A 7,154-nucleotide genomic window follows, 5' to 3' on the forward strand; every position below is an offset into this window, starting at 1 on the left:
CTGTCATAAAAAAGATGCAAAGCTTCTATCCTGATATTGAAAATGAGACACTGAACAGCAAATTAAATAAGTAACTTAAATGTTAAGTAGGGAAGTAATACATTTTATATGAAAAATGGATGAGTAAAAGTTTTCAGGAATGCTGGGATGCAGAAAGCAGTTGTAGTTTGAATGCAGTAGTGAAGGCAGGTCTGGGTGGAAGGTGATGTTGGAGGAAGGCCTTGGAGGAGATGAGGGTGCAAGCTGTGTGGCTATTGAGGGAACAGCATTCTGGCAGAGGGAGAAGCCACTGCGCGGGTCCTCAGGGAGGAGGGGGCCTAGGCTTCAGGAGCAGAAGGCTGTTGATGTGGCTGGAATAGAGTAAGAGACGAACCATTCATAGGAGAGGAGGACAGAGAGGCAGTGAGGGCGTGGAGACTACCACAGCCTTGTGATCATTATAAGGACTAGCTCTTACTCTGCAAAACTGAGGAACCACGGGAACATTTTGAGTGGAGGCGTGATAGGATTTGACTTGTATTTTAACAGGATCTCTCTGGATAGTCTATCGAGAAGAGTCTGCAGGAAGGCATAGGAACTAGAAAAGAGACCGATTAGGAGGATATTGTAATAATCCAGTAGCTAAATGGTTTTGTGAAATAAAAAAGAAGGCCCTAAGAAGTGGTTGAATTCGTGATATATTGAAGATAAAACCAACAGCATTTGCTATTTGGGGTGGCATGTGTTAGAGACAGAGACAGCAAGAGTGATTTTAAGATTTTAGGCCTGGGTGACTGAATGAATAGAGTTGCCATCAACGAAGATTTGGAATGTAATCAGTGGGGCGAACTGTGGAGGAGGGATGAGGAAGCAGCAGTTTTGGACATAAGTTTGAGATACTCATTTGGCATCCAAGTGAAGACATCATATAGGCAGCTGGATACAAATGAGGAAGCTCAAAGGAAAGTGTGGTAAGGGAGGAGATGATCCTCGTTGTCTGTGTGTGTGTGTGTGTGTGTGTGTGTGTGTATAGTATCAGCACATAGGTAACATTAAAAGCCATGAGATAGGATGAGATTATCAAGGGGCAAGGTCCAAGCTGAAATAAAAGAGAGAGAATGAAGAAGAAAGGTCAGTGTTGTGGTGTTAAATAAAGAGGAATTGTGAAGTGGCTGTTTATGAGAATGCAGCAAAGGATAGAGTAAGGAAACATAGTATGATTTCCAGGCAGCATTAAGGGCACATCTGAAGTTCATGGTCATAAATCTAAAGTAAGACTAGTCAGCATAGTTTATGTTTTTCTCCAGCCATGTTCAGTTGCATGGGTGCAGGTAGAGTATAGATGGAAAGTTGGGTTTAACATTTTAGACAACATTAAATACATCCTGCATGAACTGTAGCTGTCTGGGAAAGTATATTGGTAACTAGCATCAGACTTATTAAGAAGAGAATTCTCTATATGTCAGAGTGTATATTGGTTAGTCTTTTGGGTGCAGGAGGTAGGACTCCAAATACATAGACTAAAAGGATACAATTAAATATTCACAGAGAAAAAAAATACTCTGCATGAGAAATGACCAAGTTTTTATAATAGAGAAAGTAGGGAATGAAGAACATGCTGGTGAAAGAAAGCAATATGGCAGAATTCCAGAGTCTGAGGAAAGCATTACTAGGAAGAAATTTCTGGTGACCAGGCAGACAAGGAGATTTTATGAACAAAAATAACTAGCTTATAAGTCATCTTTAATATTTTATGGTGATCAAATCCAGTTACTCTAAACATTCAAAGAAGCCTGCCTTACACACAAAAGCCTGAGTGAATGAGAGGAAAAATCAAAGGAAAATCAGAGGTGAGACAAGAGAACAGACACAGAAAATGAGATGAGTCAGAGCTCAAGAGAAGCAAGAACTTGGAACAAGAGCTACCAGGGAGGACATGAACCCAGAGGGGTGTGCAGAAATATTGTGAGGACGGTAGACATGACATAGACTTTGTGGGTTCAGATTAATTTTGTATTAATTTTTTTAAAAATAGCAAGATATCATATGTTATTTCAGTTAAGTGAGAATAATAGCTACTGTTTTTTGAATGCCTACTTTGTGCCATGCATACCCACAGATGTGCCTACTATAAATAAAACTTATTTTTTATTACAAAACCTTGCAAGATAGGCTTTATTAAATTTTCATGCTATTAAAACATCTACTTGTTTATACCTTTTTATACTGATGCATGCATTGCATTTGATATAGGCTATAATTTTTGTGAAATGCTGCTATTAAATTGCTGACATGTCTTATGTTTGATATCTTAAAATTAAGAAAATGTGGCAATTTAGTCACTATATGTGATAAGACTAAAATTCAGAAAGCTTAATTAACTTTTTTAATTTCCCACAAATGACTGACTCAACGATTCAAAATCTAGGTCTCTAGGACACCAAATCTCTGACTATTTCCTCATGCAAATTATGGTTATTTTTCCCACTGTTTGAGAACCAGCCCTGATTCAGCTTAGCAAGCCTAATTCCATTTGCATACCCAGGAATACATGTTCATGTCATGAAAGCAAAACATGTTCACACATCAACAATTCATCAGACTAAAAAAATCTTGGTGTCAGCAGTGGCACAGAAAGTGTCTCGGTGGTAGAGACAAAAACAAGTAATGTAGCTATCTGATTTACCAGAGAAAGTGCAGGGGTCACAAACAGTAAGATAAATTATGAAGAAGGGGAATAAATCTTGTTTTCTTAGTGAATTAGGGAAATGAAAAAAAAAAAAAAACAACCAGAAGTAATTGCTAAATTTGAAACACTAGAAACAATCAGTTGACAAAAACAAATGATTCAATCAAAGTTGTTATTTCATGTGGTGGAACAAGTGTTTGCAAAACCATTAGTCTACTAGCAAGTCACTCATCATATAAACCCAACATACCTTTCAAGAAGATGTCCTTTTATGGATCTAAGCTATTACAAACAGCCTGGGATTCTTATGTTTTCCCAGAATGAACTATGTATTTAAGGTCCTAAGCTCAGGAACTGGTAGCCCAGTTCTGAAGCTGTGGCAGAAGAGGTCAGAAATTGACTAAAACTGGCATTATATGGGTGATGAAAACAGGAGGCATGGCTAAGTCACAGGAGAGAGAGAATTCTAAGCAGAGATACATGTATCTATGCTATGAATATGAGTATATATATGCTATGAATTATAGCAGTCAGCCAGGGGAAGGAAGTAATACAGCCAGAGCCACTGGGGAGGAGCTATTACTGGAAATATTATGCCAAGGGAATAAAACAAAATTGCCAGTGGTATAAGGTCTGAGAAGGCAAATTCAGGGCAAGCCTGAAATAAAGAGTTTCATGGTAAAACAGTGGAAAACGTGCATAAGGTTATCTGAGGTTTTTCTTTTTTAGCCATTTGCATTCTACCTCTTTTGCTACCATACATTTTTTTTTTTTTTTCCTCTTAAAGTGATCAACTTCATACTTACCTGGCGGGGGAGATACCATGATCATGAAGGTGATTTTCCCAGGGCGTGGCTTATCCATTGCACTCCGGATGTGCTGACCTCTTTGATTTCCCCAAATGTGGGAAACTTGACTGCATAATTTGAGGTAGTGGGGGACTGCATTTGCGCTTTCCCCTGATTTTTGCAAGATTTTTAAGAAAACAGACATTTTGTAGTTTTATGTATTTCTCTAGTGTATTTAGTGTTTCCTCCTTGTTACCAGATTTTTTTTGCTTGTTGCTCAGTCTGCACTTTCTTTTCCTTGTGGAAAAATGTAGGTGAGGTGCCCCTTTATGTCAGTTGAGCCTTCTTTTTATGTTGCCACGTAAAGTATATTTTGGGTTGTAACTTTAATGTTTTGTATATCTAGCTCCACTTTTTCTCTAGTCAGGGAATGTCTAAGCAAAGGACTAGTGGGCTGTTACTGGCACTCCTCTACCCAGAAGCAGCAAAACACAGAATTCCCCTTCTTGCTTTTACAGCCTTGAATAGCTACCAACTTCACCACGACAGTTTTCCTTTTAAACCCCACCCCACCAAATAAATACGTACATACATACACACATACGTAAGTGATGAACTTCAGGAACCACTCACTACCTCCATGACTTGATGCCTTAGATAATCTATGGTTAAAATGGAGATCTGTTAAATTCCTAGCCGTATTTCAGCAACCTTTGTCTGAAATGACAGAGCCCTAAGTAGCTTCCTCTCAAATCACTCGTAAGGCCGCCTGAATTCCCACCTCCGAGTACAATACCATCCTCAATTTACATTTCCACACACTTGACATAAGCAGACTTTTAATTTTATAAATCTGATGGGTGTGAAAATGTGAAGTTGAACATCTTTTCTTTATGTATATCTTTATGCCTTCTGTTCATGTCTTTACCCTCTTATCTAATGGGTTGTCTTTTACATACTGATTTGTAGATTTCTTTTTATATGTAATGAATGCTAATCTTGTTTTCTTACACGCATCAAATATCTTCTCCCAGTGTATGGTTTCTCTTTTAGCTTTGTTTATGGGGTCAACTTATTGATGCCTTCATTTGTAGTTTGTTACTTGGTTTCCCCACTTTATTTAAGAAAGCCTTTCCAATCAGGACATAAATATAGTCTCCTGCATTCTCTTTTAAAAGTTTAAAAATTTTGCTTATCATATTTTTGTCTTTAATCAATCTGGAATTTACTTTTGTATATGGTGCGGGGTAGGATATCAATATTACTTTTTCTGTATATAAGCCAATTGTCCCAGTACAATTTAATTAATATCTCAATTTTTTACTGATTTCTAATGCTACCTATGACATTTATAATGTCCCATATTTTCATAAGTCTATTTTGCCTTCTGCAATATGATTAACTCTTTGTTTCTGACTTTCAAAGCCCTATATAATCAAATCATATATACCTCAGGTGTGTACCCTGTAGTACAACAGCACTAAACCCACAGAGTCGAAGAATCTTAGAGCTTGAAGGTAATATGTAGTTTTTAAAAAATCTAGTTATATAATTTTATAGATAAGAAAACTCAAGCCCAGAGAAGCTAAATGAGTTGTCCAGGGTAATATAACCAATCAGTGGTAGAGCCAGTTATAGAAATATATTTACTCAACATCCACTGCGGTCCCCTATTCACAAAACTAGTGCTCAGCACATATTAGATTTACTTACTGTTTACAGCAAATGACAGCTTCAAATTAAATCAAATGGGAAAATATGATTTGTTAAGTGCCTACCATGTATTAGACATGGTGCTATATTTCCCTAAAACTTGAGAGCAAATTTCCTTTGAACTTTGGCCCATAAGTTCTAGTCTGTGTGTTCTTTTCTCAACCTCTGTAACATGACTGATAATTCTAAGAATACTCTTAATCTGATAAGAAGGTTCTATTCAAAATTGAGTCCTACACTGCTGGAATGCAATTTCCTCCAACATGCAGAAAAGTTTTGCAAAACCCCTGAATGATACTTACATGTTTATTACACAAGAACTATGAGAACAGAATTTCTCCTTAGAAATTCAAACTGCAACTGTCATCTACTTCTTTTGCTTCTGACTACATATTCCACAAACATATTTTAAGAACCTACATAACACAGATCACCCTCATGAATAACATTCCTGTTCATTAGGGTTTTATAGGCTAGTTGTGGAATTAGGTTCATAAAAAAAAAGCCATTTATAATTCAATTGTAGTAAGTGTCATTAAATAGATAAGAACAACAAAGTTATAGAAAGTACAAAACAGATCTGAACTGATCATTCTACATAGTAGAGTCCAGGAAATCCTCATGAGTGGGAATACATGAAATGAACTAAAAGTATAGGAAGGGAAACAAGTATTTATGTGCAGATATACATATTGATATGGAACATTATAGCACAAGAGTTAAAGAAAATTGAGATTTTGTGTTAGTTGGTAATGTGTCAAACTTTTCTTCCCAAGATCTCACATTGTGATCAGAATCACTTAATATTTATTAAGCGGTCAATTATTTTACAGGCACAATGAAGGGCCAGGAAATACAGGAATGGACAAAATTGACTTGATTCCTGCTTCAGAGATAGATGTGTATACAGTTTAACATCCAAATGAGTACACTTTGAGATTGTAAAAGGATACTATTAATAATTACAGTGTGGCAACAGATGTGAATCAGGACTAGAATTTATGTCACCATATACAAAGGAAAATATCAGTGTGAGAAGTGACCATGCGATAGGGCTCATAACCCTTTCTGAGGTGTCATAGAAGACTGTGGAAATGAAACTTCTCCATAGAGTCAGAGTTTCATCAACATGCAACCTATGCTGTTACACAGAGTCCTGCACCTAGAAGGGTTCTGCAGTTGGCTTAAGGCTCTGCTGTTGCTCTCTTAAATTATGAAAATGTTTTAACCAGAGGTTTAACATTTTCATGTTGTACTGGGCTCCCCAAGTTATGTAGATAACACTATATGGAAAATATAATTTAATCTGATTTAGCAGGAAGACATTCAGAATGCCAGAGGACTCAGTAACCATGTGGTATGAGGCTGGTTGAAGAATCTGGAAATACTTAGCTGGATAAAAACTATCAAGGATGAATTAATAACTGCCTTAAGATAGTGAGAGTTCAAATGGCCTAGAGGAGAAGTAGGATTTTCCAGTGCAGTTCTAGAAAGGGAACAAGAACAACTTTCGAAAGCTATAGGAAAACTGAGACAGGGCAGAATTTCACTACAATAGAAGGCAAGACATCATACCTGTAAACTCCCTAGTATCAGGGGTATTAAAGTTGAGGATTCTTGATAAGAAGTAATGATTATTGAAAATTAAATTTTGCATTCATTAAGCGGAGAAAGAATGAGATGATTACAATGGTCCAAACCAATCCTAAGATTTCATATTTATGAAATACATTGAAACTTCCTTGTCAAAATGAACCATATATTAGAATTCCAGGAAGTAAAGCAGGGAACATGAAACATCATCTACCTTTGATTACCTGTATACATTTTTGAACAGAGAAAATGAGGGAAAATGTAGAAGTCTAATAGTGTACTCACTTAAATTATCTCATTAACAAGTATACAAGTCATGCTAACCTTAATTGTGGTTAAGATTTCCAAGACATGACTTTAAAATTAGCAAATAATGGTAATAACTCAACATT

The 7,154-nt window shown here is 36.5% G+C and overlaps 1 non-coding gene across 1 annotated transcript; it reads left to right on the plus strand.

Moving 5' to 3' along the window:
* The first annotated feature begins 3,466 nt into the window (after nt 1–3,466).
* LOC136140784 (U1 spliceosomal RNA) lies at nt 3,467–3,630 on the plus strand. Its single transcript, XR_010657663.1, has one exon. It is a non-coding gene; the product is annotated as a U1 spliceosomal RNA (small nuclear RNA).
* The last annotated feature ends 3,524 nt before the right edge of the window (nt 3,631–7,154 follow it).

Source organism: Phocoena phocoena, chromosome 1 (assembly GCF_963924675.1).
Source record: "Phocoena phocoena chromosome 1, mPhoPho1.1, whole genome shotgun sequence".
NCBI classification, from domain to species: Eukaryota; Metazoa; Chordata; class Mammalia; order Artiodactyla; family Phocoenidae; genus Phocoena; species Phocoena phocoena.